The following is a 10,160-nucleotide window of genomic DNA, read 5'->3' as shown; positions in this document are numbered from 1 at the left end:
ATCATGGTTTTCTATCAATCAATGAGTTCAATCAAACTCTGCTATGCTCTTCATTAGAAATTGAATCGGTCTCTTAGAGCTAATCTATCAATCTAACAATCAAATCAATCAATCGTTTATCCTATCAATCAACATTATCAAAATTTCTATCAATCAAGACATCAATTGAATACCTATCAATCACATTTGCGCATCAAAATGCCTAAATCAAATCATCTCAATGAATTTTAACATGGATAAAATCAAACAAATTCATCTAAAGCAAATGCACTATTCTTCAAGACAAAAACACTATTCTATTAACCATAGGCGCTAAATCATACAAAAGCGCTAACCTTTTCAACATATGCGCGGACACATGGATCAAAAGCGAGAAATCTATAAAAGTGCTAATAGTCAAAACAAAGGCGGTAACCAAACATTCAAATGCGCTAAATTAAAAAAAGTGAGAAACTAAAAAGCAAATGCGCAAACCTACAGAGAAAAAACACTAATACACAAAATCAAAAATCGAAAAATTAAAAACAAACCATAAAACGTGCCAAAAAGCAAGGAAATTGGTACGAAAAGTTGCTAACAAGCTTGGGATAAGGTAGATACTAGATAAGCATACTCAGGAGGTCGCTAATACCATCATACACGCTCAAATCGATGGTTCTTGAATGAAATTACCATTTTGCCAGCTCAGCGAGACAATTCTTTTCACTCCACAATCTAACAAGGATGAAAATGAGGATAAAATTAACCTAGGTTAATTTTATAATTACCATTTGAAAGGGTAATTAATGCTTTTAAGTGGGGCAATTTTATTTATTTTTCACAAATAAATTTAATTGAAGGACCTTTTCAATTATTGTGAGATCAATCGCTTATCCAAAATTTTCAATAATTTCACGATCAATCTCTCGAGGGGGCACACAATCAGGATTTTTATCTCCAATAGGCGCATTATCAAGACTTGATTTAATCTTTGAAACAATGTTGTCTCAACATCATTTCAAAGAGGGGTAAAATGTATACAGATAAAAATGGCTATGAGCAATTAAATAAATATTTTATATTTATTTAATAATTCTTCTACTATTAAATAATAAATTTGAAAACATTAATTTATTTAATTCATTTCATGTCCTTCTATTAATTAATTTAATTGAAATATTTTATTAATTCATTCATTTATCCTTTTCTTCTAATCAATTAATTAAATATCTAATATTTAATTATTCCTCTAATCAAATAATTAAATATCTAATATTTAATTATTCTTCTAATCAATATTTAATGGTTATTCTTTTATCCTATAGTCTCAAATATTAAATAATTTCTTAATTATTTAATCCCTTTTACAACTCACCTTCCATCTCCACTTCATCTTTCCTTTGCCAACTCATCCATCATGTGGCTAAATTAATTTAATAATATTAAAATAAATAAAACATTTATTAGCCACTTATCTCCAACTTCCAAAATAAATGAAATATTATGTACGTACACATATTTCCTAACCTTCTTCTATTTTCTCTCCAACATCCCTATATCTTAGGAAGGATTTGAGTCCACTTGTCCTCTCATGCCTAAATCTTCTCCAACCATCCCTAGATCCCCCCAGTCTACAACTTAGTCAAGGTGAGATGAGTGACACTTGTCTTCTCCTTCCCTCTTTCTCTCAACCTTCACCTTTGCTCACAACCATCCAAATTTGCAGATCTGATCATGACCGTTGATCTCAAACACATCATCTTATCCTCTCAAAAGTCTATAAAAGTAGGAGTTTGAGTTGAGAAAGAGTTAGTCTTCAAGTTAACAATTTGAGTAAACTTATGCATCCGTGAGTTTTTATCTTGAAGCAATTTACCAATTTAGCATTTCTCATTTAGCTTTAAATCATTTGCATTGCATATCATATTATCAGTTAACTATCAGTTATCAGTCCATTCTTCATATGCCATCTTGGAAGCTACCAGTTCTTGTCTAAGAGCAAATCATCTGCAACTAGGAACAATGGAGTTAGGACACAACGAGACTTAAATCATGAAGGTAATAATATAGTTTTATTTTAATATTCATTTCATGTAGTTTCATTGATTGAGTTTGGATTTCCTGTAGTATTTCCTTTGTATTTTGTGAAACTAATATGTTACAGGTAGTATTCTGAAGATGAAATTCAAGTCAACATAGAAACCATAGACGTGTTAGGAAGTTTCACAGACCCAATAACAGAGTCCAAAAATGTGATTTCACAGTTTTTAAATATCAAGAAAAATTGTTCCAATATGCAGTTTTAGTGTCCAAATATGCGTTAAGGTGAACCAAATACACGACAAAATGTCTCAAGTACGTATTTTCTATTTTGTTGTTGTTGTGTAACAATAGAAATATCCAAATACACGCTAGAAAGATTCATAGACACAATAAGAATGCTCATATATGTGTTAGAAAGTTGACACAAACATGCTAATAAGTTTTAGATACATGATGGTAAGATGCACATACATGACCAGAATGATCATATACACACACCAAAAAGTGACACAGATGTGTTTTTGGTGAAGAACAGTTTTTGGCTAAATCTGTTTGTGTTTGATTTTAATTTTTGAATGTCCAATATGATCATATTTGATTGTTTAGTGATTGTTGTGGCAAGAAAACATAACAAAAAAGAAGACACAATGTCTATTGGTGTTTTGTGCAATTTTTTTGAGCATGATGTGTATGTTCATTAGCCAAATTTAGCTCAATTTTCATGGGTCTAAACATAATCGAAGACACTTCAAACACTTCTTATCCCTAAGGTTAAGGCTGCACTGTGATAACTTCAGCCCACAACTTGGAATCTTCGTCGACGCAAATGTAGGAATACCTAAAATGGCTATATAAACTCTTGGCTTTGTGAGTGTGGACATGTAGGGGCCTCCAATATTGGAAGGATGACCTAATCACTCTCCCTGGAAAGCTACCTGTAGCTTATGCTAAGTTGAGGATTTTTTTCTCATCTTAAGGGAGCCATATGGTATCTTGGGGGCAAAACCAGTTATGCCTTTGCACTAAAATTAACACAATGTTCGATCAAAATAAGGGTAGGCCAGTACGAAGGTTTCTAGTCACAATTTGAGGGACCAACACCTTGCAAGCGTCTAGCAAGTCACTTGAGACTTTAATCAACCTTACTTGGAGTGTAGAATACCTCACATAAATGTGGGTATGGGGTTTCCTTTTGGATTGACACTGTACGACAAAGGCTAATGTCGGTTAGATCTTAAATTTCATCTCGATCGATTTATATAGCGGCCCAAAGGAAAGATCCCCTTAGGGTCATCCCTTTGTTTCCAAGGTAGGCCCTTCTACAAAAGAAAAATAAGATATTTAATGATTTCTCTTGCACCTAAGATCCACGAAGGTGAGAGGAGAGGATACTTTCATTAATCACCTCAGAGTTCTACAACAAAAAGTGTGCAAGCACACCAAATGCTTCAAGCAAGGTTCTTTTTAAGTGCACCAAATCCAAATGTTATCTAATCTATAAAAATTGCAAACACACTCCTAGGTTACCCCTACAAAACCATGAATTAGTAGTTTCAAGAATTTAACACCAACCTACAAACACAAAAGTTAGAACAACAAATGATAAAAAGGGGCTTTCTACGAATGGATTAAACAACCTCAAGGTTTGGGATACCTACAGAAAACACAAATGCAACATAATAGACCAAAAACACGTCAAGAGTTAGCATATACACGCAATAGAATAAAAACCTTAAACATGACAAAATTGAACAAATACACGTCGAGAAGTAACAAAAACACATAAAAAAACCAAATATGCATAAAATAAAAAATCCTAATAAACAAAAAATGTGCTAGCATAAAGCATATACACGTCAAAATAGTACAAAAACATGCTAGAACAAGCCAAAAACGTGCTAGAAACTAGAAACTATAGACCGAATAAAATAAACAAAAACCCTATGCATGACAAAAACAACCATATATGTGTTGAAAATAGACACAAACGCACCAAGAAGGTTTAAAAATGTGATGAAAAATCCAGGTCTGACAAAAGCAACGAAAACATGACAAAAACTGTTAGAAACATAGAATCATATGAAAATCATCGCAAAATGTGGACTTGAAAGTCTTAAAATGTAAAAACTCAAAACAAATGTTAGAAGTAAGGGACAAGAGTCCCACTGGGTGTGCCAAAATGTTTATTTTGAATTTGAATATTCTAATATTGTAAATCTAAATAAAATTCAACCACTAAAACCCTAGACCTACAAAGAAATCCAACACGAAACCGATGAAGAATTAAAGAACATGCAAAACAATAAACTAAATTAGATTATACCATTCACATATTCCAAGGGCTTGTTTTCATTGTCCTCCTATTTCCATTGATCTTGTTTAGTATGGTTACTCTTAGATTTGTTGCTTGCACAAGAGCTCAATAGAGTCTGGATGTGGTTGTAGTAGACAATTTGGTAGAGTTTAAGCATCCTTACTGTAGACACTTAAAAATAATTATTTTAATTATTTTTAATTCCTCGCATAATTAATTAATTAATTATGTTAATTCAAATTCCTCTCAATATTAATTAAATATAATTAATATTGTCACTATAGCATATGATTGATTTATTTAATAAATCAATCCCTTTCTTTATTCTTCTAAAAAAATCAAATCCTCACAAATCTTCCTCTTAGCTAATTAATTTCAATTAATTAGTTAACCTACATGATTCCTACAAATCATCTTCTTAATTCATTCTTCTAGAAACTCCCTAAACTCACTTAACATTATTCTTCTAATTTTTTATTCCCTCCACTCATTCTCTCTCCTAGTCAAATTCTCCTACAAATATTAATCCCACCTAACATTTCCTCTAATCCCCCTCCTAATGAGTCGTTAATGGTTAATCATCATGATTAGCCACAAAGTCAACTCTTTGTCCTTTTCATCCAGCCACTAGCTTTAAATGCTCTTTTCCTAGGTGAATGTAAGATTTTCGAAATCACACATTCCTCTAAGCATTCCCTCTCCCAATGAATTTTTAATTCTTTTTTATTCCTCCAATCCCCATAATATCCTTTTTTGGAGAATTTTTAATTCCTTCAATGCACCTTGTGGAGGGTGGAGATACGAAATGCCTTTAAGGCATATTTCTTGGTCTCCACACCCTCTTTTGGAGCTTGTATGAGCTCACAAGTAAATCTTAGCCCTTCATCTCAAATTCATCCTAGCCATTCATTTTCCTCTCCTCTTCCTATAAAATAGGGCTCCATCCCTTCATTCAAAACATCTTGAAATCCAGTAAGTTTATGCTGCCCTTTTGAGCCCAGGAAATCATCTTGGCAACTTGATCATCTCATCCTTATCATTTTTCAAATTCATTCCATTTATGCACAACATTGGAGAGCCATCCACATCCAGCAATCAAAGGAGCACATCAAGTGGAGCATTATCAAGGGGCGCCTTCACTTCATCAAGCTCAATCCGAAGGAGAAGGTAAAATAGCAAGGTGAAATGGTCTTTTAATGATATTTTAGCATTATGCATGTTTATTTCGTTATGTTTTGATCATTTGACCTTCAAATCTGTTTTCCCCTCTTCACTTACACTTGGTTGAAATGAAAAGAGATAAATGAGCCTCTTTTATAGAGAGTACCCTTAAAATAAAGGGCTAAGATTAAGAGGTGGAAGGATAAATGGTCGGCTAGAATATTGAGAGTGGTGGTTAGAGGTAGATTGAGAGATTAATGACACTTGTCATGTAAAGAAAAAACTAATGAATTAATTAAAAAAATAAAGATTCATTTAATTTATAGAAAGCTTAAGATAAAATAACTAACTAAATAAAAAAGGCTAGAACAATTTTAGGTCTCTCTCTCTCTCTCTCTCTCTCTCTCTCTCTCTCTCTCTCTCTCTCTCTCTCTCTATATATATATATATATATAATCTCTCTCGTCATCTCTCATTCTCCTCTTCATATCCCTCTCCCTCTCCCTCCACACACACACACATAAGAACTAGTTACCATTTTTATTATAGTATTTCTAATAAAAACTAATATAAATATATTAATCATAAATAATTTAAAAGTAAAATTAATATACTTTATTTTTAAGAAAATTCATGTAAAAACATCTAGTTTTTCTGAAGGCCAAGAGTCACAGCTTAGAATTCCACTTTAGATGTACACATTTTTATATATAAATACACATTTAAAAAAAAATACATAAATACATATATTTAATATCTTTTATTTACTAAAGATATATATAATAATTTAATCTAATTTAATTTCAACACATACTTTTATTTAATTAACCTAAATTAATGCACATAACATATTTCTATCTTTAGTAATCAATCTAAATTAATATTTAAAAAATAAATTTAAATTTCCCTTACATTAAGCTAGTACCAGCACTTTTATTTTTTTAATATATTTTTTCAGCAATTGTTATTTTTTTTTAATATATTTTTTCAGCACTTGTTATTTTTTTTTAATATATTTTTTCAGCACTTGTTATTTTTTATATATTCTTTTAGCACTTTTTAATTTTTAGCCGATTGACTTTCCATGTCCATAATTAACATTTACTTTAATCTAATTTAATTTCAACACATACTTTTATTTAATTAACCTAAATTAATGCACATAACATATTTCTATCTTTAGTAATCAATCTAAATTAATATTTAAAAAATAAATTTAAATTTCCCTTACATTAAGCTAGTACCAGCACTTTTATTTTTTGAATATATTTTTTCAGCAATTGTTATTTTTTTTTAATATATTTTTTCAGCAATTGTTATTTTTTTTTAATATATTTTTTCAGCACTTGTTATTTTTAGCCGATTGGCTTTCCATGTCCATAATTAACCGGTAAACGTGCCTTGCCTGAAAACGAAATTAACTCGCCGTCGAACCAATACTTTCATTTAAAACGATGCAAAAAAAATCTTTTCGTGCTCAAGAATCCATGGTAGCTGTAAAACCCCCATATATTAAGATCTAATCTTCGTTTATTGTGAATAGCTTGAAGCATAAGCTGCAGCGAGATTGGTTTTGGTTCGTGAGATTTGAAAACTTCTGCTTTGGCAGGGTTTCGTAATATTTTTCCTGCAAACTCTGCACATCTTTTCTCGTCGGCATAGTTGACAACACGTTACAATTTGTGCTAAAGTTTGAGGTAAGCCACTTGCCATTGTTTCCCTGATTTTTCATTTTGGGAATTTATACGCAGCCGGATCATTTTGTGTCTTGTTTTATTTCACTCTTAATCAATTATGTTGTTATCTGTTAAATGAAGGAATTGGATCCATAATTTTATCTATATGGCTGTTTTCATATAATATTACTGTAATATCTAGTGTTAGATCCCTATTTGTTTCTTCACGTCGAGATATTTTGAGCTGTGAGTTGAATTTCACATTTATCTGGTGGTTCTAAATTTTTGTTTTCCTTGTTCTTGAGGTTATTTTTTTTGAAAGTTATCCTGTTTGCTTTGGGGGTTAGTGACTTTTTTGCTTGATATTTATCAGAGGAATTCAAAAGTCTCTTCACAACAGCGTGGCAGCATCTCCTTTTTACTCACACAGCTTCGAAGTTTCTTTATGGGCAAAAATTAACCATATTTTCGTTTTGCTTTGGATAAATTGTATTTGATATTTTCTGCAATTGGAGCAGTTAATCCTGTTGTAACCCGCGGATTATGGGTAATCGAGGAGTATATTTGGTTTTTTGGAATTCAGAGTACGAATCCTCGAGCATCTTGCCGATTGGGTTTATAAAGGGGAATGAAGATGGGATTTTTAATCAATCATTTTATTTTTTTCTTGAAAGAGGGATGCAAGTAAACTTCAAAAAGCCTGACATTAACAAGAAAACATTCCAAGAGTAGGCATTAGCGGAAGGACATTTAAGCGTGAAGTACATTAAGCTTGGTTTGGTGGTAGCTTTGGTTTCACGCCCTTGTTGAGTCGCAGCAGAAATAAAAGGGAATTGAATTACGCTCACAAGGAAAGCATCTTTTGCTTTCATGAGCGTTGTTAGGTCTTTGCCTGTTATTTTTCTCTGCAGCCATTTACCCAAACCAAAATGAAGTCTTCGGAAAACGATAGATAATATGAAATTTTTCCTCACCTTACCCAACTTGGGGTTTTTAGCTCTTTTCATTCTTCGCCTCTGCCATAACTTATTCAAATCCCCAAACCGTTGTAATTGAGGTTTTCTCTCTGTAAAAGGTATGTTAAAGCATATTTAATGCAAAGACCACGCCCATCGCATGATGGGTATTGCTGAAACATGCCAAAGCATAGTTAATATCAGAGTTTGCATTGGAGAATCCTCTCAGTGGTAAGTTAGCCCAAGATTGTGAAGATTAGGAACATTGTTACCACCTTTGAAAATTTGAATTCATACCATCTGAGGAGACCTTTGAAAATTTGAATTCATACCATCTGAGGAGAAATCTCAAAACCTAGGATTCCGGGCAAAATTCGAAAGTGCAGTCTAGGAAAAAAAGTGCGTATATGTTATTTCTGTCTAGTAATAAAAATATTTTATAAACATAAACTTACGTAAAATATAAACCGTGGAGAGATGGGTTTATAGATAAATGGATTGTTATTCTTTGTACACAAGAAATTAAAGAAGTAAGTGTCCTAATGAGATCTAGTCAATTTGGTACATCTGGAGTTACAGTCACACAGGATCGGAGCCAGATCCAACAGGATGCAGTAACTATGTATAGGAATACAAGTGGCTAGGGTCCATTTCAAGATTTGAAATAGACTTAAGTAGAATAGCTAAGAAGTTTGTTTGTCCCAGTGGAAGCAATTAAACATTTCAATACTCCTTTGCCAAGAACTTCACTCTATGTCTAGCTCATCAATCAACACAATTCCGCTAACCAATAGTTGACTGTGCTCCAACAATTGTGATGTTAGTTGTGATATTCAAAAGTTGTATTTGAGTAAATGTCGTCACTTTAACAGTCAACATAAAAAACTTATCCTATTTCTTTTAAATAGGAAACATCCTCTTTTTAATGCTCTAAAAAATGGTCTTCCACAGAATTTTAATGCCTGAAATGAAAGTTTAGGCTTCAGCACATATTATTAGTCCTACGGTTAAAAATTGGCTAACTGGCATTGCTTTAAATGTGCAGTGAATCCATCAACACAGGTGCCCAACTACTGACATCTTTTCTTTATTCTAATTGTAAAACATGAGTATTGCCATATAAAGTGGTCTCTTACTTCCAATCGCTAGTTATGAAGGAAATCGGTTACAATTTAGCAGGCTTCCAAAGCTATTTGGCATGATGGTTTGCAACTGCAATAGTTGGAAAGGAATTTATTCTTTGTATCCAGACTTCTAACCTATCATCTCAGCTTTGTAATAACTGACAGTTATTGTTGGCACATTGTGTGCCTTTGCTAGTTTATAATTTCTGAGGTGTGATGCTCTACGAGCTAAAGCAAGTGTGCCTACCAGTCGGCATTGATCATTAGGTTTTGCTGAATGAAGCTTTGCAACTTTCTATGGGGAGTCTGCAAGAGTCTTCAGCACCTCCAATAATTCTTTTTCTGGTCAGCTGTGGAACGCTGTTGATGATTATGGCTTCCGGTGGTCTCCCTGTGGGTAGGCCAGGCTTTCCGATTGGACATGGCTGGTAATCTTTGAAGTTTGATGGCATGTTTTTGATCTTTGGAATCCATTTTATTGAATTTTATCAGTTGCTTACATGCAACTTACTGTGAGACTCTATAATTCTTCTTCTGGCCAGCTATGTGGGACAGTGTGGATGATTATGGCTTCAGGTGTTCTGTATGTGGCTAGACCAGGCCTTTCAGTTGGACACAATGCTTGTAATTAATCTTTGATGGCATGTTCTTGATCATCGGAATCCATTTTGATGGGTGTTATCAGTTGTTTAGATGCAACTTATTGTGAGACTCTGGTTTTCCTGCTGCTTAGATGCTTGTCAAAGTGTGAGAAACCCTAACAAAAGAAGCCCCTGGCCCATAGTTGTGCTCTTGTGACATTGATTATACAACGAACGGTATGTGGTTTCTAATGTTTGTCCACATGTTTAAGATAAGATCAGTGATAGTAAAAGCTGTCACAAATCTATGCTCCTAAATTTAAAAA

At 32.9% G+C, this 10,160-nt stretch overlaps 1 protein-coding gene across 1 annotated transcript in view; it reads left to right on the top strand.

The window, feature by feature from the left end:
* The first annotated feature begins 6,901 nt into the window (after positions 1 to 6,901).
* The window catches only part of LOC131079875 (uncharacterized), a 34,951-nt gene continuing 31,692 nt past the window's right edge, over positions 6,902 to 10,160 (top strand). The window contains exon 1 of the mRNA XM_058017915.2: positions 6,902 to 7,194. The gene's annotated coding sequence lies outside the window, so the exon portion shown is untranslated. The remainder of the gene's footprint in view (positions 7,195 to 10,160) is intronic.

This window comes from Cryptomeria japonica, chromosome 10, assembly GCF_030272615.1.
Source record: "Cryptomeria japonica chromosome 10, Sugi_1.0, whole genome shotgun sequence".
NCBI classification, from domain to species: Eukaryota; Viridiplantae; Streptophyta; class Pinopsida; order Cupressales; family Cupressaceae; genus Cryptomeria; species Cryptomeria japonica.
The sequence above is the reverse complement of the archived record's forward strand: the minus strand, read 5'-3'. Positions and strand labels throughout refer to the sequence as shown.